The sequence below is a fragment of the Styela clava genome, chromosome 3, assembly GCF_964204865.1.
Source record: "Styela clava chromosome 3, kaStyClav1.hap1.2, whole genome shotgun sequence".
Classification (NCBI taxonomy): domain Eukaryota; kingdom Metazoa; phylum Chordata; class Ascidiacea; order Stolidobranchia; family Styelidae; genus Styela; species Styela clava.
The window spans coordinates 24,894,121-24,912,673 of record NC_135252.1 but is presented as its reverse complement, the minus strand read 5'-3'; the positions used below and the strand labels follow the sequence as shown (position 1 = coordinate 24,912,673).

General features: G+C 39.1%; 40 non-coding genes across 40 annotated transcripts; all 40 read left to right on the top strand.

Annotated features, from left to right (window-relative positions):
• Positions 1-4: 4 nt before the first annotated feature.
• Trnal-uag (transfer RNA leucine (anticodon UAG)) lies at positions 5-86 on the top strand. The gene has a single exon. It is a non-coding gene; the product is annotated as a tRNA-Leu (tRNA).
• A 169-nt stretch (positions 87-255) lies between these two features.
• On the top strand, positions 256-328 carry Trnaa-ugc (transfer RNA alanine (anticodon UGC)). Its single transcript has one exon. It is a non-coding gene; the product is annotated as a tRNA-Ala (tRNA).
• A 1,436-nt stretch (positions 329-1,764) lies between these two features.
• On the top strand, positions 1,765-1,846 carry Trnal-aag (transfer RNA leucine (anticodon AAG)). The gene has a single exon. It is a non-coding gene; the product is annotated as a tRNA-Leu (tRNA).
• An 830-nt stretch (positions 1,847-2,676) lies between these two features.
• On the top strand, positions 2,677-2,749 carry Trnaa-ugc (transfer RNA alanine (anticodon UGC)). The gene has a single exon. It is a non-coding gene; the product is annotated as a tRNA-Ala (tRNA).
• A 308-nt stretch (positions 2,750-3,057) lies between these two features.
• Trnal-aag (transfer RNA leucine (anticodon AAG)) lies at positions 3,058-3,139 on the top strand. The gene has a single exon. It is a non-coding gene; the product is annotated as a tRNA-Leu (tRNA).
• A 962-nt stretch (positions 3,140-4,101) lies between these two features.
• On the top strand, positions 4,102-4,183 carry Trnal-uag (transfer RNA leucine (anticodon UAG)). Its single transcript has one exon. It is a non-coding gene; the product is annotated as a tRNA-Leu (tRNA).
• A 169-nt stretch (positions 4,184-4,352) lies between these two features.
• Trnaa-agc (transfer RNA alanine (anticodon AGC)) lies at positions 4,353-4,425 on the top strand. The gene has a single exon. It is a non-coding gene; the product is annotated as a tRNA-Ala (tRNA).
• Positions 4,426-4,734: 309 nt separating this feature from the next.
• Positions 4,735-4,816, top strand: Trnal-uag (transfer RNA leucine (anticodon UAG)). Its single transcript has one exon. It is a non-coding gene; the product is annotated as a tRNA-Leu (tRNA).
• Positions 4,817-4,985: 169 nt separating this feature from the next.
• On the top strand, positions 4,986-5,058 carry Trnaa-ugc (transfer RNA alanine (anticodon UGC)). Its single transcript has one exon. It is a non-coding gene; the product is annotated as a tRNA-Ala (tRNA).
• Positions 5,059-6,113: 1,055 nt separating this feature from the next.
• Positions 6,114-6,186, top strand: Trnaa-ugc (transfer RNA alanine (anticodon UGC)). Its single transcript has one exon. It is a non-coding gene; the product is annotated as a tRNA-Ala (tRNA).
• A 308-nt stretch (positions 6,187-6,494) lies between these two features.
• On the top strand, positions 6,495-6,576 carry Trnal-aag (transfer RNA leucine (anticodon AAG)). The gene has a single exon. It is a non-coding gene; the product is annotated as a tRNA-Leu (tRNA).
• A 101-nt stretch (positions 6,577-6,677) lies between these two features.
• On the top strand, positions 6,678-6,750 carry Trnaa-agc (transfer RNA alanine (anticodon AGC)). The gene has a single exon. It is a non-coding gene; the product is annotated as a tRNA-Ala (tRNA).
• Positions 6,751-7,059: 309 nt separating this feature from the next.
• Positions 7,060-7,141, top strand: Trnal-uag (transfer RNA leucine (anticodon UAG)). Its single transcript has one exon. It is a non-coding gene; the product is annotated as a tRNA-Leu (tRNA).
• Positions 7,142-7,691: 550 nt separating this feature from the next.
• Trnal-aag (transfer RNA leucine (anticodon AAG)) lies at positions 7,692-7,773 on the top strand. Its single transcript has one exon. It is a non-coding gene; the product is annotated as a tRNA-Leu (tRNA).
• Positions 7,774-8,735: 962 nt separating this feature from the next.
• Trnal-uag (transfer RNA leucine (anticodon UAG)) lies at positions 8,736-8,817 on the top strand. The gene has a single exon. It is a non-coding gene; the product is annotated as a tRNA-Leu (tRNA).
• A 169-nt stretch (positions 8,818-8,986) lies between these two features.
• On the top strand, positions 8,987-9,059 carry Trnaa-ugc (transfer RNA alanine (anticodon UGC)). Its single transcript has one exon. It is a non-coding gene; the product is annotated as a tRNA-Ala (tRNA).
• A 308-nt stretch (positions 9,060-9,367) lies between these two features.
• Trnal-aag (transfer RNA leucine (anticodon AAG)) lies at positions 9,368-9,449 on the top strand. Its single transcript has one exon. It is a non-coding gene; the product is annotated as a tRNA-Leu (tRNA).
• Positions 9,450-9,932: 483 nt separating this feature from the next.
• Positions 9,933-10,014, top strand: Trnal-uag (transfer RNA leucine (anticodon UAG)). The gene has a single exon. It is a non-coding gene; the product is annotated as a tRNA-Leu (tRNA).
• Positions 10,015-10,183: 169 nt separating this feature from the next.
• Trnaa-ugc (transfer RNA alanine (anticodon UGC)) lies at positions 10,184-10,255 on the top strand. Its single transcript has one exon. It is a non-coding gene; the product is annotated as a tRNA-Ala (tRNA).
• A 308-nt stretch (positions 10,256-10,563) lies between these two features.
• Trnal-uag (transfer RNA leucine (anticodon UAG)) lies at positions 10,564-10,646 on the top strand. Its single transcript has one exon. It is a non-coding gene; the product is annotated as a tRNA-Leu (tRNA).
• Positions 10,647-10,815: 169 nt separating this feature from the next.
• Trnaa-ugc (transfer RNA alanine (anticodon UGC)) lies at positions 10,816-10,888 on the top strand. Its single transcript has one exon. It is a non-coding gene; the product is annotated as a tRNA-Ala (tRNA).
• Positions 10,889-11,196: 308 nt separating this feature from the next.
• Positions 11,197-11,278, top strand: Trnal-aag (transfer RNA leucine (anticodon AAG)). The gene has a single exon. It is a non-coding gene; the product is annotated as a tRNA-Leu (tRNA).
• An 826-nt stretch (positions 11,279-12,104) lies between these two features.
• Trnal-uag (transfer RNA leucine (anticodon UAG)) lies at positions 12,105-12,186 on the top strand. Its single transcript has one exon. It is a non-coding gene; the product is annotated as a tRNA-Leu (tRNA).
• A 169-nt stretch (positions 12,187-12,355) lies between these two features.
• Positions 12,356-12,428, top strand: Trnaa-ugc (transfer RNA alanine (anticodon UGC)). Its single transcript has one exon. It is a non-coding gene; the product is annotated as a tRNA-Ala (tRNA).
• A 308-nt stretch (positions 12,429-12,736) lies between these two features.
• Trnal-aag (transfer RNA leucine (anticodon AAG)) lies at positions 12,737-12,818 on the top strand. The gene has a single exon. It is a non-coding gene; the product is annotated as a tRNA-Leu (tRNA).
• Positions 12,819-12,919: 101 nt separating this feature from the next.
• Trnaa-agc (transfer RNA alanine (anticodon AGC)) lies at positions 12,920-12,992 on the top strand. Its single transcript has one exon. It is a non-coding gene; the product is annotated as a tRNA-Ala (tRNA).
• Positions 12,993-13,301: 309 nt separating this feature from the next.
• Positions 13,302-13,383, top strand: Trnal-uag (transfer RNA leucine (anticodon UAG)). The gene has a single exon. It is a non-coding gene; the product is annotated as a tRNA-Leu (tRNA).
• Positions 13,384-13,552: 169 nt separating this feature from the next.
• Trnaa-ugc (transfer RNA alanine (anticodon UGC)) lies at positions 13,553-13,625 on the top strand. The gene has a single exon. It is a non-coding gene; the product is annotated as a tRNA-Ala (tRNA).
• Positions 13,626-13,933: 308 nt separating this feature from the next.
• Positions 13,934-14,015, top strand: Trnal-aag (transfer RNA leucine (anticodon AAG)). The gene has a single exon. It is a non-coding gene; the product is annotated as a tRNA-Leu (tRNA).
• Positions 14,016-14,498: 483 nt separating this feature from the next.
• On the top strand, positions 14,499-14,580 carry Trnal-uag (transfer RNA leucine (anticodon UAG)). The gene has a single exon. It is a non-coding gene; the product is annotated as a tRNA-Leu (tRNA).
• Positions 14,581-14,749: 169 nt separating this feature from the next.
• Trnaa-ugc (transfer RNA alanine (anticodon UGC)) lies at positions 14,750-14,822 on the top strand. Its single transcript has one exon. It is a non-coding gene; the product is annotated as a tRNA-Ala (tRNA).
• Positions 14,823-15,130: 308 nt separating this feature from the next.
• On the top strand, positions 15,131-15,212 carry Trnal-uag (transfer RNA leucine (anticodon UAG)). The gene has a single exon. It is a non-coding gene; the product is annotated as a tRNA-Leu (tRNA).
• Positions 15,213-15,762: 550 nt separating this feature from the next.
• On the top strand, positions 15,763-15,844 carry Trnal-aag (transfer RNA leucine (anticodon AAG)). Its single transcript has one exon. It is a non-coding gene; the product is annotated as a tRNA-Leu (tRNA).
• Positions 15,845-16,327: 483 nt separating this feature from the next.
• Positions 16,328-16,409, top strand: Trnal-uag (transfer RNA leucine (anticodon UAG)). The gene has a single exon. It is a non-coding gene; the product is annotated as a tRNA-Leu (tRNA).
• Positions 16,410-16,578: 169 nt separating this feature from the next.
• On the top strand, positions 16,579-16,651 carry Trnaa-ugc (transfer RNA alanine (anticodon UGC)). The gene has a single exon. It is a non-coding gene; the product is annotated as a tRNA-Ala (tRNA).
• Positions 16,652-16,958: 307 nt separating this feature from the next.
• On the top strand, positions 16,959-17,041 carry Trnal-uag (transfer RNA leucine (anticodon UAG)). Its single transcript has one exon. It is a non-coding gene; the product is annotated as a tRNA-Leu (tRNA).
• A 537-nt stretch (positions 17,042-17,578) lies between these two features.
• Positions 17,579-17,660, top strand: Trnal-aag (transfer RNA leucine (anticodon AAG)). Its single transcript has one exon. It is a non-coding gene; the product is annotated as a tRNA-Leu (tRNA).
• A 101-nt stretch (positions 17,661-17,761) lies between these two features.
• Positions 17,762-17,834, top strand: Trnaa-agc (transfer RNA alanine (anticodon AGC)). Its single transcript has one exon. It is a non-coding gene; the product is annotated as a tRNA-Ala (tRNA).
• Positions 17,835-18,143: 309 nt separating this feature from the next.
• On the top strand, positions 18,144-18,225 carry Trnal-uag (transfer RNA leucine (anticodon UAG)). Its single transcript has one exon. It is a non-coding gene; the product is annotated as a tRNA-Leu (tRNA).
• A 169-nt stretch (positions 18,226-18,394) lies between these two features.
• Trnaa-ugc (transfer RNA alanine (anticodon UGC)) lies at positions 18,395-18,467 on the top strand. Its single transcript has one exon. It is a non-coding gene; the product is annotated as a tRNA-Ala (tRNA).
• The last annotated feature ends 86 nt before the right edge of the window (positions 18,468-18,553 follow it).

Sequence of the window (18,553 nt, the reverse complement as noted above, 5' to 3'; positions counted from 1 at the left end):
GGAGGGTATCGTGGCCGAGCGGTCTAAGGCGCTGGTTTTAGGCACCAGTCATTTCAATGGCGTGGGTTCGAATCCCACCGCTGCCAGTTTTTTTAAAAAATGTGTTACCACGAGAAGACTTGTAATATAACATTTCAAATAGAAAAATCCCGAAAACTAATAATGTTTGATGAAAAATTCCAAATTCCGTTTTTAGGCGCTGGTCTAAGGCACCAGTCATTTCGATAGCGTTGGTTCGAAACCGACAGTCGCATAGGGGATGTAGCTCATATGGTAGAGCGCGCGCTTTGCATGCGCGAGGTACCGGGATCGATGCCCGGCATCTCCAGACTTCTTTTGTTAAACAATACTAAATTTTCAGGGTGCTTTTGTGTTTTAATGGATATATTTTCAATTCGTTCCAACCTCTGGCATATACACTCAAAAAAGGTCTTTCATTATTTTATAATTTTAACCAATAAGTCAAAATAACCATAAAAAAACTAAAGATATGAATCCGCTCTTAATTGTAAGACAAAAATCCCTCCACTCGCACTGCTAAGCTTAAGGTTCATCTATACAACGTAGTATGCATATATATTATTCTATTTGCATAAGTTGATGAAAATAGAATATACATTAACGCTGACATATGGTGGCTAGCGTGGCCGAGCGGTCTAAGGCGCTGGTCTAGGGAACAATATCAACAAACTCTGCACATGTCAACGAAATTTCATATGTTTCAGAACGCCCGGCTACGCTACCTACACGATGGGATGTAGCTCATATGGTAGAGCGCGCGCTTAGCATGCGCGAGGTACCGCGATCGATGCCCGGCATCTCCAGATTACTTTTGTTAAACAATAATAAATTTCCAGGGTGCTTTTGTGTTTGAATTAAAATATGTTCAATTCGTTCCAACCTCTCGCATATACACCAAGAAAAAGTCTTTCATTGATCTATAATTTTAACCAATAAGTCAAAATAACCATAAAAAACTAAAGATATGAATCCGCTCTTAATTGTAAGAAATTAATTCCTCCACTTGCACTGCTAAGCTTAAGGTTCATCAATACAACGTAGTATGCATATATATTATTCTATTTGCATAAGTTGATGAAAATAGAATATACATTAACGCTGACATATGGAGGGTATCGTGGCCGAGCGGTCTAAGGCGCTGGTTTTAGGCACCAGTCATTTCAATGGCGTTGGTTCGAATCCCACCGCTGCCAGTTTTTGTTCGAAATTTGTTACCACGAGAAGACTTGTAATATAATATTTCAAATAGAAAAATCCCGAAAACTAATAATGTTTGATGAAAAATTCCAAATTCCGTTTTTAGGCGCTGGTCTAAGGCACCAGTCATTTCGATAGCGTTGGTTCGAAACCGACAGTCGCATGGGGGATGTAGCTCATATGGTAGAGCGCGCGCTTTGCATGCGCGAGGTACCGGGATCGACGCCCGGCATCTCCAGACTTCTTTTGTTAAACAATACTAAATTTTCAGGGTGCTTTTGTGTTTTAATGGATATATTTTCAATTCGTTCCAACCTCTGGCATATACACTCAAAAAAGGTCTTTCATTATTTCATAATTTTACCCAATAAGTCAAACTAACCACAAAAAAATAAAGATAGAAATCCGCTCCTAATTGTCAGACATAAATCTCACCACTCGCAATGCTAAGCTTAAGGTTCATCTATACAACGTACTGTGCATACATATTATTCTATTTGCATATGTTGATGAAAATAGAATATACATCAACGCTGATATATGCAGGGTAGCGTGGCCGAGCGGTCTAAGGCGCTGGTTTAAGGCACCAGTCATTTCGATGGCGTGGGTTCGAATCCCACCGCTGCCAATTTTGGCTCGAACTTTGATACCACTATAACTTGTAATATATTAATTCAAATAAAGAAATCCTAAAAACTAATAAGGTTTGATGAAAAACATAGTCACATCGGGGATGTAGCTCATATGGTAGAGCGCGCGATTAGCGTGCGCGTGGTACCTGGATTGCATAAGTCTTCTAATTTATAGCGACATCATGGTCCGGGTCGCGTCGACCGTTGATTGTTCGAGTGAGGTGATAACGCGTTTCGATTTTTGGGGCGTTTACTTGATTGCCCCTCGACTGGAGAATCTCTCGCAGCACGCATCTCAACTGCAACGATAAGCCTGTTCCACAAAATAAGTTAAGTCTTTTGATGTCATACTTACTTTCACTGAAACTTTGAATCGATTTTACCGTTATCGTTTACTGAAGATTAGAATACACAACCAAGATTTTACACGTTTTAAACTACTAGACACTTGGAAGCGGACAGTCAAAAGGAAGCGCAGTCTCGGCACGCGTGGAGTCTAGGGAACAATATCAACAAACTCTGCACATGTCAACAAAATTTCAGATGTTTCAGAACGCCCGGCTACGCTACCTACACGATGGGATGTAGCTCATATGGTAGAGCGCGCGCTTAGCATGCGCGAGGTACCGGGATCGATGCCCGGCATCTCCAGATTACTTTTGTTAAACAATAATAAATTTCCAGGGTGCTTTTGTGTTTGAATTAAAATATGTTCAATTCGTTCCAACCTCTCGCATATACACCAGGAAAAAGTCTTTCATTGATCTATAATTTTAACCAATTAACTACATTTCGATAGCGTTGGTTCGAAACCGACAGTCGCATGGGGGATGTAGCTCATATGGTAGAGCGCGCGCTTTGCATGCGCGAGGTACCGGGATCGATGCCCGGCATCTCCAGACTTCTTTTGTTAAACAATACTAAATTTTCAGGGTGCTTTTGTGTTTTGATGGATATATTTTCAATTCGTTCCAACCTCTGGCATATACACTCAAAAAAGGTCTTTCATTATTTCATAATTTTACCCAATAAGTCAAACTAACCACAAAAAAATAAAGATAGAAATCCGCTCCTAATTGTCAGACATAAATCTCACCACTCGCAATGCTAAGCTTAAGGTTCATCTATACAACGTACTATGCATACATATTATTCTATTTGCATATGTTGATGAAAATAGAATATACATCAACGCTGATATATGCAGGGTAGCGTGGCCGAGCGGTCTAAGGCGCTGGTTTAAGGCACCAGTCATTTCGATGGCGTGGGTTCGAATCCCACCGCTGCCAATTTTTGCTCGAACTTTAATACCACGATAACTTGTAATATATTAATTCAAAAAAAAAATCCTAAAAACTAATAAGGTTTGATGAAAAACATAGTCACATCGGGGATGTAGCTCATATGGTAGAGCGCGCGATTAGCGTGCGCGAGGTACCTGGATTGCATAAGTCTTCTAATTTATAGCGACATCATGGTCCGGGTCGCGTCGACCGTTGATTGTTCGAGTGAGGTGATAACGCGTTTCGATTTTTGGGGCGTTTACTTGATTGCCCCTCGACTGGAGAATCTATCGCAACACGCATCTCAACTGCAACGATATGCCTGTTCCACAAAATAAGTTAAGTCTTTTGATGTCATACTTACTTTCACTGAAACTTTGAATCGATTTTACCGTTATCGTTTACTGAAGATTAGAATACACAACCAAGATTTCACACGTTTTAAACTACTAGACACTTGGAAGCGGACAGTTAAAAGGAAGCGCAGTCTCGGCACGCGTTGAGTCTAGGGAACAATATCAACAAACTCTGCACATGTCAACGAAATTTCATATGTTTCAGAACGCCCGGCTACGCTACCTACACGATGGGATGTAGCTCATATGGTAGAGCGCGCGCTTAGCATGCGCGAGGTACCGGGATCGATGCCCGGCATCTCCAGATTACTTTTGTTAAACAATAATAAATTTCCAGGGTGCTTTTGTGTTTGAATTAAAATATGTTCAATTCGTTCCAACCTCTCGCATATACACCAAGAAAAAGTCTTTCATTGATCTATAATTTTAACCAATAAGTCAAAATAACCATAAAAAACTAAAGATATGAATCCGCTCTTAATTGTAAGACATTAATTCCTCCACTCGCACTGCTAAGCTTAAAGTTCATCAATACAACGTAGTATGCATATATATTATTCTATTTGCATAAGTTGATGAAAATAGAATATACATTAACGCTGACATATGGAGGGTAGCGTGGCCGAGCGGTCTAAGGCGCTGGTTTTAGGCACCAGTCATTTCAATGGCGTTGGTTCGAATCCCACCGCTGCCAGTTTTTGTTCGAAATTTGTTACCACGAGAAGACTTGTAATATAATATTTCAAATAGAAAAATCTCGAAAACTAATAATGTTTGATGAAAAATTCCAAATTCCGTTTTTAGGCGCTGGTCTAAGGCACCAGTCATTTCGATAGCGTTGGTTCGAAACCGACAGTCGCATGGGGGATGTAGCTCATATGGTAGAGCGCGCGCTTAGCATGCGCGAGGTACCGGGATCGATGCCCGGCATCTCCAGATTACTTTTGTTAAACAATTATAAATTTCCAGCGTGCTTTTGTGTTTGAATTAAAATATGTTCAATTCGTTCCAACCTCTCGCATATACACTAAAAAAAAGTCTTTCATTGATCTATAATTTTAACCAATAAGTCAAAATAACCATAAAAAAACTAAAGATATGAATCCGCTCTTAATTGTAAGACAATAATCCCTCCACTCGCACTGCTAAGCTTAAGGTTCATCTATACAACGTAGTATGCATATATATTATTCTATTTGCATAAGTTGAAGAAAATAGAATATACATTAACGCTGACATATGGAGGGTAGCGTGGCCGAGCGGTCTAGGGCGCTGGTTTTAGGCACCAGTCATTTCAATGGCGTGGGTTCGAATCCCACCGCTGCCAACTTTTTCTAAAAAAGTGTTACCACGAGAAGACTTGTAATATAATATTTCAAATAGAAAAATCCCGAAAACTAATAATGTTTGATGAAAAATTCCAAATTCCGTTTTTAGGCGCTGGTCTAAGGCACCAGTCATTTCGATAGCGTTGGTTCGAAACCGACAGTCGCATGGGGGATGTAGCTCATATGGTAGAGCGCGCGCTTTGCATGCGCGAGGTACCGGGATCGATGCCCGGCATCTCCAGACTTCTTTTGTTAAACAATACTAAATTTTCAGGGTGCTTTTGTGTTTTAATGGATATATTTTCAATTCGTTCCAACCTCTGGCATATACACTCAAAAAAGGTCTTTCATTATTTTATAATTTTAACCAATAAGTCAAAATAACCATAAAAAAACTAAAGATATGAATCCGCTCTTAATTGTAAGTCAATAATCCCTCCACTCGCACTGCTAAGCTTAAGGTTCATCTATACAACGTAGTATGCATATATATTATTCTATTTGCATAAGTTGATGAAAATAGAATATACATTAACGCTGACATATGGTGGCTAGCGTGGCCGAGCGGTCTAAGGCGCTGGTCTAGGGAACAATATCAACAAACTCTGCACATGTCAACGAAATTTTATATGTTTCAGAACGCCCGGCTACGCTACCTACACGATGGGATGTAGCTCATATGGTAGAGCGCGCGCTTAGCATGCGCGAGGTACCGCGATCGATGCCCGGCATCTCCAGATTACTTTTGTTAAACAATAATAAATTTCCAGGGTGCTTTTGTGTTTGAATTAAAATATGTTCAATTCGTTCCAACCTCTCGCATATACACCAAGAAAAAGTCTTTCATTGATCTATAATTTTAACCAATAATTCAAAATAACCATAAAAAACTAAAGACATGAATCCGCTCTTAATTGTAAGAAATTAATTCCTCCACTCGCACTGCTAAGCTTAAGGTTCATCAATACAACGTAGTATGCATATATATTATTCTATTTGCATAAGTTGATGAAAATAGAATATACATTAACGCTGACATATGGAGGGTATCGTGGCCGAGCGGTCTAAGGCGCTGGTTTTAGGCACCAGTCATTTCAATGGCGTTGGTTCGAATCCCACCGCTGCCAGTTTTTGTTCGAAATTTGTTACCACGAGAAGACTTGTAATATAATATTTCAAATAGAAAAATCCCGAAAACTAATAATGTTTGATGAAAAATTCCAAATTCCGTTTTTAGGCGCTGGTCTAAGGCACCAGTCATTTCGATAGCGTTGGTTCGAAACCGACAGTCGCATGGGGGATGTAGCTCATATGGTAGAGCGCGCGCTTTGCATGCGCGAGGTACCGGGATCGATGCCCGGCATCTCCAGATTTCATTTGTTAAACAATACTAAATTTTCAGGGTGCTTTTGTGTTTTAATGGATATATTTTCAATTCGTTCCAACCTCTGACATATACACTCAAAAAAGGTCTTTCATTATTTCATAATTTTACCCAATAAGTCAAACTAACCACAAAAAAATAAAGATAGAAATCCGCTCCTAATTGTCAGACATAAATCTCACCACTCGCAATGCTAAGCTTAAGGTTCATCTATACAACGTACTATGCATACATATTATTCTATTTGCATATGTTGATGAAAATAGAATATACATCAACGCTGATATATGCAGGGTAGCGTGGCCGAGCGGTCTAAGGCGCTGGTTTAAGGCACCAGTCATTTCGATGGCGTGGGTTCGAATCCCACCGCTGCCAATTTTTGCTCGAACTTTGATACCACGATAACTTGTAATATATTAATTCAAATAAAAAAATCCTAAAAACTAATAAGGTTTGATGAAAAACATAGTCGCATCGGGGATGTAGCTCATATGGTAGAGCGCGCGCTTAGCATGCGCGAGGTACCGGGATCGATGCCCGGCATCTCCAGATTACTTTTGTTAAACAATTATAAATTTCCAGCGTGCTTTTGTGTTTGAATTAAAATATGTTCAATTCGTTCCAACCTCTCGCATATACACTAAGAAAAAGTCTTTCATTGATCTATAATTTTAACCAATAAGTCAAAATAACCATAAAAAAACTAAAGATATGAATCCGCTCTTAATTGTAAGACAATAATCCCTCCACTCGCACTGCTAAGCTTAAGATTCATCTATACAACGTAGTATGCATATATATTATTCTATTTGCATAAGTTGATGAAAATAGAATATACATTAACGCTGACATATGGAGGGTAGCGTGGCCGAGCGGTCTAAGGCGCTGGTTTTAGGCACCAGTCATTTCAATGGCGTGGGTTCGAATCCCTCCGCTGCCAACTTTTTCTAAAAAAGTGTTACCACGAGAAGACTTGTAATATAATATTTCAAATAGGAAAATCCCGAAAACTAATAATGTTTGATGAAAAATTCCAAATTCCGTTTTTAGGCGCTGGTCTAAGGCACCAGTCATTTCGATAGCGTTGGTTCGAAACCGACAGTCGCATGGGGGATGTAGCTCATATGGTGGAGCGCGCGCTTTGCATGCGCAAGGTACCGGGATCGATGCCCGGCATCTCCAGACTTCTTTTGTTAAACAATACTAAATTTTCAGGGTGCTTTTGTGTTTTAATGGATATATTTTCAATTCGTTCCAACCTCTGGCATATACACTCAAAAAAGGTCTTTCATTATTTTATAATTTTACCCAATAAGTCAAAATAACCACAAAAAAATAAAGATAGAAATCCACTCCTAATTGTCAGACATAAATCTCACCACTCGCAATGCTAAGCTTAAGATTCATCTATACAACGTTCTATGCATACATATTATTCTATTTGCATATGTTGATGAAAATAGAATATACATCAACGCTGATATATGCAGGGTAGCGTGGCCGAGCGGTCTAAGGCGCTGGTTTAAGGCACCAGTCATTTCGATGGCGTGGGTTCGAATCCCACCGCTGCCAATTTTGGCTCGAACTTTGATACCACTATAACTTGTAATATATTAATTCAAATAAAGAAATCCTAAAAACTAATAAGGTTTGATGAAAAACATAGTCACATCGGGGATGTAGCTCATATGGTAGAGCGCGCGATTAGCGTGCGCGTGGTACCTGGATTGCATAAGTCTTCTAATTTATAGCGACATCATGGTCCGGGTCGAGTCGACCGTTGATTGTTCGAGTGAGGTGATAACGCGTTTCGATTTTTGGGGCGTTTACTTGATTGCCCCTCGACTGGAGAATCTCTCGCAACACGCATCTCAACTGCAACGATAAGCCTGTTCCACAAAATAAGTTAAGTCTTTTGATGTCATACTTACTTTCACTGAAACTTTGAATCGATTTTACCGTTATCGTTTACTGAAGATTAGAATACACAACCAAGATTTTACACGTTTTAAACTACTAGACACTTGGAAGCGGACAGTCAAAAGGAAGCGCAGTCTCGGCACGCGTGGAGTCTAGGGAACAATATCAACAAACTCTGCACATGTCAACGAAATTTCATATGTTTCAGAACGCCCGGCTACGCTACCTACACGATGGGATGTAGCTCATATGGTAGAGCGCGCGCTTAGCATGCGCGAGGTACCGGGATCGATGCCCGGCATCTCCAGATTACTTTTGTTAAACAATAATAAATTTCCAGGGTGCTTTTGTGTTTGAATTAAAATATGTTCAATTCGTTCCAACCTCTCGCATATACACCAAGAAAAAGTCTTTCATTGATCTATAATTTTAACCAATAAGTCAAAATAACCATAAAAACTAAAGATATGAATCCGCTCTTAATTGTAAGACATTAATTCCTCCACTCGCACTGCTAAGCTTAAGGTTCATCAATACAACGTAGTATGCATATATATTATTCTATTTGCATAAGTTGATGAAAATAGAATATACATTAACGCTGACATATGGAGGGTAGCGTGGCCGAGCGGTCTAAGGCGCTGGTTTTAGGCACCAGTCATTTCAATGGCGTTGGTTCGAATCCCACCGCTGCCAGTTTTTGTTCGAAATTTGTTACCACGAGAAGACTTGTAATATAATATTTCAAATAGAAAAATCCCGAAAACTAATAATGTTTGATGTAAAATTCCAAATTCCGTTTTTAGGCGCTGGTCTAAGGCACCAGTCATTTTGATAGCGTTGGTTCGAAACCGACAGTCGCATAGGGGATGTAGCTCATATGGTAGAGCGCGCGCTTTGCATGCGCGAGGTACCGGGATCGATGCCCGGCATCTCCAGATTTCTTTTGTTAAACAATACTAAATTTTCAGGGTGCCTTTGTGTTTTAATGGATATATTTTCAATTCGTTCCAACCTCTGGCATATACACTCAAAAAAGGTCTTTCATTATTTCATAATTTTACCCAATAAGTCAAACTAACCACAAAAAAATAAAGATAGAAATCCGCTCCTAATTGTCAGACATAAATCTCACCACTCGCAATGCTAAGCTTAAGGTTCAACTATACAACGTACTATGCATACATATTATTCTATTTGCATATGTTGATGAAAATAGAATATACATCAACGCTGATAAATGCAGGGTAGCGTGGCCGCGCGGTCTAAGGCGCTGGTTTAAGGCACCAGTCATTTCGATGGCGTGGGTTCGAATCCCACCGCTGCCAATTTTTGCTCGAACTTTGATACCACGATAACTTGTAATATACTAATTCAAATAAAAAAATCCTAAAAACTAATAAGGTTTGATGAAAAACATAGTCGCATCGGGTATGTAGCTCATATGGTAGAGCGCGCGCTTAGCATGCGCGAGGTACCGGGATCGATGTCCGGCATCTCCAGATTACTTTTGTTAAACAATTATAAATTTCCAGCGTGCTTTTGTGTTTGAATTAAAATATGTTCAATTCGTTCCAACCTCTCGCATATACACTAAGAAAAAGTCTTTCATTGATCTATAATTTTAACCAATAAGTCAAAATAACCATAAAAAAACTAAAGATATGAATCCACTCTTAATTGTAAGACAATAATCCCTCCACTCGCACTGCTAAGCTTAAGGTTCATCTATACAACGTAGTATGCATATATATTATTCTATTTGCATAAGTTGATGAAAATAGAATATACATTAACGCTGACATATGGAGGGTAGCGTGGCCGAGCGGTCTAAGGCGCTGGTTTTAGGCACCAGTCATTTCAATGGCGTGGGTTCGAATCCCACCGCTGCCAACTTTTTCTAAAAAAGTGTTACAACGAGAAGACTTGTAATATAATATTTCAAATAGAAAAATCCCGAAAACTAATAATGTTTGATGAAAAATTCCAAATTCCGTTTTTAGGCGCTGGTCTAAGGCACCAGTCATTTCGATAGCGTTGGTTCGAAACCGACAGTCGCATGGGGGATGTAGCTCAATGGTAGAGCGCGCGCTTTGCATGCGCGAGGTACCGGGATCGATGCCCGGCATCTCCAGACTTCTTTTGTTAAACAATACTAAATTTTCAGGGTGCTTTTGTGTTTTAATGGATATATTTTCAATTCGTTCCAACCTCTGGCATATACACTCAAAAAAGGTCTTTCATTATTTTATAATTTTAACCAATAAGTCAAAATAACCATAAAAAAACTAAAGATATGAATCCGCTCTTAATTGTAAGACAATAATCCCTCCACTCGCACTGCTAAGCTTAAGGTTCATCTATACAACGTAGTATGCATATATATTATTCTATTTGCATAAGTTGATGAAAATAGAATATACATTAACGCTGACATATGGTGGCTAGCGTGGCCGAGCGGTCTAAGGCGCTGGTTTTAGGCGCCAGTCATTTCAATGGCGTGGGTTCGAATCCCACCGCTGCCAGTATTTTTTTAAAATGTGTTACCACGAGAAGACTTGTAATATAATATTTCAAATAGAAAAATCCCGAAAACTAATAATGTTTGATGAAAAATTCCAAATTCCGTTTTTAGGCGCTGGTCTAAGGCACCAGTCATTTCGATAGCGTTGGTTCGAAACCGACAGTCGCATGGGGGATGTAGCTCATATGGTAGAGCGCGCGCTTTGCATGCGCGAGGTACCGGGATCGATGCCCGGCATCTCCAGACTTCTTTTGTTAAACAATACTAAATTTTCAGGGTGCTTTTGTGTTTTAATGGATATATTTTCAATTCGTTCCAACCTCTGGCATATACACTCAAAAAAGGTCTTTCATTATTTTATAATTTTACCCAATAAGTCAAAATAACCACAAAAAAATAAAGATAGAAATCCGCTCCTAATCTTCAGACATAAATCTCACCACTCGCAATGCTAAGCTTAAGGTTCATCTATACAACGTACTATGCATACATATTATTCAATTTGCATATGTTGATGAAAATAGAATATACATCAACGCTGATATATGCAGGGTAGCGTGGCCGAGCGGTCTAAGGCGCTGGTTTAAGGCACCAGTCATTTCTACGGCGTGGGTTCGAATCCCACCGCTGCCAATTTATGCTCGAACTTTGATACCACGATAACTTGTAATATATTAATTCAAATAAAAAAATCCTAAAAACTAATAAGGTTTGATGAAAAACATAGTCGCATCGGGGATGTAGCTCATATGGTAGATTGCATAAGTCTTCTAATTTATAGCGACATCATGGTCCGGGTCGCGTCGACCGTTGATTGTTCGAGTGAGGTGATAACGCGTTTCGATTTTTGGGGCGTTTACTTGATTGCCCCTCGACTGGAGAATCTATCGCAACACGCATCTCAACTGCAACGATAAGCCTGTTCCACAAAATAAGTTAAGTCTTTTGATGTCATACTTACTTTCACTGAAACTTTGAATCGATTTTACCGTTATCGTTTACTGAAGATTAGAATACACAACCAAGATTTCACACGTTTTAAACTACTAGACACTTGGAAACGGACAGTTAAAAGGAAGCGCAGTCTCGGCACGCGTGGAGTCGCGCGCTTAGCATGCGCGAGGTACCGGGATCGATGCCCGGCATCTCCAGATTACTTTTGTTAAACAATAATAAATTTCCAGGGTGCTTTTGTGTTTGAATTAAAATATGTTCAATTCGTTCCAACCTCTCGCATATACACCAAAAAAAAGTCTTTCATTGATCTATAATTTTAACCAATAAGTCAAAATAACCATAAAAAACTAAAGATATGAATCCGCTCATAATTGTAAGACATTAATTCCTCCACTCGCACTGCTAAGCTTAAGGTTCATCAATACAACATAGTATGCATATATATTATTCTATTTGCATAAGTTGATGAAAATAGAATATACATTAACGCTGACATATGGAGGGTAGCGTGGCCGAGCGGTCTAAGGCGCTGGTTTTAGGCACCAGTCATTTTAATTGCGTTGGTTCGAATCCCACCGCTGCCAGTTTTAGTTCGAAATTTGTTACCACGAGAAGACTTGTAATATAATACTTCAAATAGAAAAGTCCCGAAAACTAATAATGTTTGATGAAAAATTCCAAATTCCGTTTTTAGGCGCTGGTCTAAGGCACCAGTCATTTCGATAGCGTTGGTTCGAAACCGACAGTCGCATGGGGGATGTAGCTCATATGGTAGAGCGCGCGCTTTGCATGCGCGAGGTACCGGGATCGAAGCCCGGCATCTCCAGACTTCTTTTGTTAAACAATACTAAATTTACAGGGTGCTCTTGTGTTTTAATGGATATATTTTCAATTCGTTCCAACCTCTGGCATATACACTCAAAAAAGGTCTTTCATTATTTCATAATTTTACCCAATAAGTCAAACTAACCACAAAAAAATAAAGATAGAAATCCGCTCCTAATTGTCAGACATAAATCTCACCACTCGCAATGCTAAGCTTAAGGTTCATCTATACAACGTACTATGCATACATATTATTCTATTTGCATATGTTGATGAAAATAGAATATACATCAACGCTGATATATGCAGGGTAGCGTGGCCGAGCGGTCTAAGGCGCTGGTTTAAGGCACCAATCATTTCGATGGCGTGGGTTCGAATCCCACCGCTGCCAATTTTTGCTCGAACTTTGATACCACGATAACTTGTAATATATTAATTCAAATAAAAAAATCCTAAAAACTAATAAGGTTTGATGAAAAACATAGTCGCATCGGGGATGTAGCTCATATGGTAGAGCGCGCGCTTAGCACGCGCGAGGTACCGGGATCGATGCCCGGCATCTCCAGATTACTTTTGTTAAACAATTATAAATTTCCAGCGTGCTTTTGTGTTTGAATTAAAATATGTTCAATTCGTTCCAACCTCTCGCATATACACTAAGAAAAAGTCTTTCATTGATCTATAATTTTAACCAATAAGTCAAAATAACCATAAAAAAACTAAAGATATGAATCCGCTCTTAATTGTAAGACAATAATCCCTCCACTCGCACTGCTAAGCTTAAGGTTCATCTATACAACGTAGTATGCATATATATTATTCTATTTGCATAAGTTGATGAAAATAGAATATACATTAACGCTGACATGTGGAGGGTAGCGTGGCCGAGCGGTCTAAGGCGCTGGTTTTAGGCACCAGTCATTTCAATGGCGTGGTTTCGAATCCCACCGCTGCCAGTTTTTGTTCAAAATTTGTTACCACGAGAAGACTTGTAATATAATATTTCAAATAGAAAAATCCCGAAAACTAATAATGTTTGATGAAAAATTCCAAATTCCGTTTTTAGGCGCTGGTCTAAGGCACCAGTCATTTCGATAGCGTTGGTTCGAAACCGACAGTCGCATGGGGGATGTAGCTCATATGGTAGAGCGCGCGCTTTGCATGCGCGAGGTACCGGGATCGAAGCCCGGCATCTCCAGACTTCTTTTGTTAAACAATACTAAATTTACAGGGTGCTCTTGTGTTTTAATGGATATATTTTCAATTCGTTCCAACCTCTGGCATATACACTCAAAAAAGGTCTTTCATTATTTCATAATTTTACCCAATAAGTCAAACTAACCACAAAAAAATAAAGATAGAAATCCGCTCCTAATTGTCAGACATAAATCTCACCACTCGCAATGCTAAGCTTAAGGTTCATCTATACAACGTACTATGCATACATATTATTCTATTTGCATATGTTGATGAAAATAGAATATACATCAACGCTGATATATGCAGGGTAGCGTGGCCGAGCGGTCTAAGGCGCTGGTTTAAGGCACCAGTCATTTCGATGGCGTGGGTTCGAATCCCACCGCTGCCAATTTTTGCTCGAACTTTGATACCACGATAACTTGTAATATATTAATTCAAATAAAAAAATCCTAAAAACTAAGAAGGTTTGATGAAAAACATAGTCGCATCGGGGATGTAGCTCATATAGTAGAGCGCGCGCTTAGCATGCGCGAGGTACCGGGATCGATGCCCGGCATCTCCAGATTACTTTTGTTAAACAATTATAAATTTCCAGCGTGCTTTTGTGTTTGAATTAAAATATGTTCAATTCGTTCCAACCTCTCGCATATACACTAAGAAAAAGTCTTTCATTGATCTATAATTTTAACCAATAAGTCAAAATAACCATAAAAAAACTAAAGATATGAATCCGCTCTTAATTGTAACACAATAATCCCTCCACTCGCACTGCTAAGCTTAAGGTTCATCTATACAACGTAGTATGCATATATATTATTCTATTTGCATAAAATGATGAAAATAGAATATACATTAACGCTGACATATGGAGGGTAGCGTGGCCGAGCGGTCTAAGGCGCTGGTTTTAGGCACCAGTCATTTCAATGGCGTGGGTTCGAATCCCACCGCTGCCAGTTCTTTTAAAAAATGTGTTACCACGAGAAGACTTGTAATATAATATTTCAAATAGAAAAATCCCGAAAACTAATAATGTTTGATGAAAAATTCCAAATTCCGTTTTTAGGCGCTGGTCTAAGGCACCAGTCATTTCGATAGCGTTGGTTCGAAACCGACAGTCGCGTGGGGGATGTAGCTCATATGGTAGAGCGCGCGCTTTGCATGCGCGAGGTACCGGGATCGATGCCCGGCATCTCCAGACTTCTTTTGTTAAACAATACTAAATTTTCAGGGTGCTTTTGTGTTTTAATGGATATATTTTCAATTCGTTCCAACCTCTGGCATATACACTCAAAAAAGGTCTTTCATTATTTTATAATTTTAACCAATAAGTCAAAATAACCATAAAAAACTAAAGATATGAATCCGCTCTTAATTGTAAGACAATAATCCCTCCACTCGCACTGCTAAGCTTAAGGTTCATCTATACAACGTAGTATGCATATATATTATTCTATTTGCATAAGTTGATGAAAATAGAATATACATTAACGCTGACATATGGAGGGTAGCGTGGCCGAGCGGTCTAAGGCGCTGGTTTTAGGCACCAGTCATTTCAAGGGCGTGCGTTCGAATCCCACCGCTGCCAGTTTTTTTTAAAAATGTGTTACCACGAGAAGACTTGTAATATAATATTTCAAATAGAAAAATCCCGAAAACTAATAATGTTTGATGAAAAATTCCAAATTCCGTTTTTAAGCGCTGGTCTAAGGTACCAGTCATTTCGATAGCGTTGGTTCGAAACCGACAGTCGCGTGGAGGATGTAGCTCATATGGTAGAGCGCGCGCTTTGCATGCGCGAGGTACCGGGATCGATGCCCGGCATCTCCAGACTTCTTTTGTTAAACAATACTAAATTTTCAGGGTGCTTTTGTGTTTTAATGGATATATTTTCAATTCGTTCCAACCTCTGGCATATACACTCAAAAAAGGTCTTTCATTATTTCATAATTTTACCCAATAAGTCAAACTAACCACAAAAAAATAAAGATAGAAATCCGCTCCTAATTGTCAGACATAAATCTCACCACTCGCAATGCTAAGCTTAAGGTTCATCTATACAACGTACTATGCATACATATTATTCTATTTGCATATGTTGATGAAAATAGAATATACATCAACGCTGATATATGCAGGGTAGCGTGGCCGAGCGGTCTAAGGCGCTGGTTTAAGGCACCAGTCATTTCGATGGCGTGGGTTCGAATCCCACCGCTGCCAATTTTTGCTCGAACTTTGATACCACGATAACTTGTAATATATTAATTCAAATAAAAAAATCCTAAAAACTAAGAAGGTTTGATGAAAAACATAGTCGCATCGGGGATGTAGCTCATATAGTAGAGCGCGCGCTTAGCATGCGCGAGGTACCGGGATCGATGCCCGGCATCTCCAGATTACTTTTGTTAAACAATTATAAATTTCCAGCGTGCTTTTGTGTTTGAATTAAAATATGTTCAATTCGTTCCAACCTCTCGCATATACACTAAGAAAAAGTCTTTCATTGATCTATAATTTTAACCAATAAGTCAAAATAACCATAAAAAAACTAAAGATATGAATCCGCTCTTAATTGTAAGACAATAATCCCTCCACTCGCACTGCTAAGCTTAAGGTTCATCTATACAACGTAGTATGCATATATATTATTCTATTTGCATAAAATGATGAAAATAGAATATACATTAACGCTGACATATGGAGGGTAGCGTGGCCGAGCGGTCTAAGGCGCTGGTTTTAGGCACCAGTCATTTCAATGGCGTGGGTTCGAATCCCACCGCTGCCAGTTTTTTTAAAAAATGTGTTACCACGAGAAGACTTGTAATATAATATTTCAAATAGAAAAATCCCGAAAACTAATAATGTTTGATGAAAAATTCCAAATTCCGTTTTTAGGCGCTGATCTAAGGCACCAGTCATTTCGATAGCGTTGGTTCGAAACCGACAGTCGCGTGGGGGATGTAGCTCATATGGTAGAGCGCGCGCTTTGCATGCGCGAGGTACCGGGATCGATGCCCGGCATCTCCAGACTTCTTTTGTTAAACAATACTAAATTTTCAGGGTGCTTTTGTGTTTTAATGGATATATTTTCAATTCGTTCCAACCTCTGGCATATACACTCAAAAAAGGTCTTTCATTATTTTATAATTTTAACCAATAAGTCAAAATAACCATAAAAAACTAAAGATATGAATCCGCTCTTAATTGTAAGACAATAATCCCTCCACTCGCACTGCTAAGCTTAAGGTTCATCTATACAACGTAGTATGCATATATATTATTCTATTTGCATAAGTTGATGAAAATAGAATATACATTAACGCTGACATATGGAGGATAGCGTGGCCGAGCGGTCTAAGGCGCTGGTTTTAGGCACCAGTCATTTCAATGGCGTGGGTTCGAATCCCACCGCTGCCAGTTTTTTTTAAAAATGTGTTACCACGAGAAGACTTGTAATATAATATTTCAAATAGAAAAATCCCGAAAACTAATAATGTTTGATGAAAAATTCCAAATTCCGTTTTTAAGCGCTGGTCTAAGGTACCAGTCATTTCGATAGCGTTGGTTCGAAACCGACAGTCGCGTAGAGGATGTAGCTCATATGGTAGAGCGCGCGCTTTGCATGCGCGAGGTACCGGCATCTCCAGACTTCTTTTGTTAAACAATACTAAATTTTCAGGGTGCTTTTGTGTTTTAATGGATATATTTTCAATTCGTTCCAACCTCTGGCATATACACTCAAAAAAGGTCTTTCATTATTTCATAATTTTACCCAATAAGTCAAACTAACCACAAAAAAATAAAGATAGAAATCCGCTCCTAATTGTCAGACATAAATCTCACCACTCGCAATGCTAAGCTTAAGGTTCATCTATACAACGTACTATGCATACATATTATTCTATTTGCATATGTTGATGAAAATAGAATATACATCAACGCTGATATATGCAGGGTAGCGTGGCCGAGCGGTCTAAGGCGCTGGTTTAAGGCACCAGTCATTTCGATGGCGTGGGTTCGAATCCCACCGCTGCCAATTTTTGCTCGAACTTTGATACCACGATAACTTGTAATATATTAATTCAAATAAAAAAATCCTACAAACTAATAAGGTTTGATGAAAAACATAGTCGCTTCGGGGATGTAGCTCATATGGTAGAGCGCGCGCTTAGCATGCGCGAGGTACCGGGATCGATGCCCGGCATCTCCAGATTACTTTTGTTAAACAATTATAAATTTCCAGCGTGCTTTTGTGTTTGAATTAAAATATGTTCAATTCGTTCCAACCTCTCGCATATACACTAAGAAAAAGTCTTTCATTGATCTATAATTTTAACCAATAAGTCAAAATAACCATAAAAAAACTAAAGATATGAATCCGCTCTTAATTGTAAGACAATAATCCCTCCACTCGCACTGCTAAGCTTAAGGTTCATCTATACAACGTAGTATGCATATATATTATTCTATTTGCATAAAATGATGAAAATAGAATATACATTAACGCTGACATATGGAGGGTAGCGTGGCCGAGCGGTCTAAGGCGCTGGTTTTAGGCACCAGTCATTTCAATGGCGTGGGTTCGAATCCCACCGCTGCCAGTTTTTTTTTTAAATGTGTTACCACGAGAAGACTTGTAATATAATATTTCAAATAGAAAAATCCCGAAAACTAATAATGTTTGATGAAAAATTCCAAATTCCGTTTTTAGGCGCTGGTCTAAGGCACCAGTCATTTCGATAGCGTTGGTTCGAAACCGACAGTCGCATGGGGGATGTAGCTCATATGGTAGAGCGCGCGCTTTGCATGCGCGAGGTACCGGGATCGATGCCCGGCATCTCCAGACTTCTTTTGTTAAACAATACTAAATTTTCAGGGTGCTTTTGTGTTTTAATGGATATATTTTCAATTCGTTCCAACCTCTGGCAT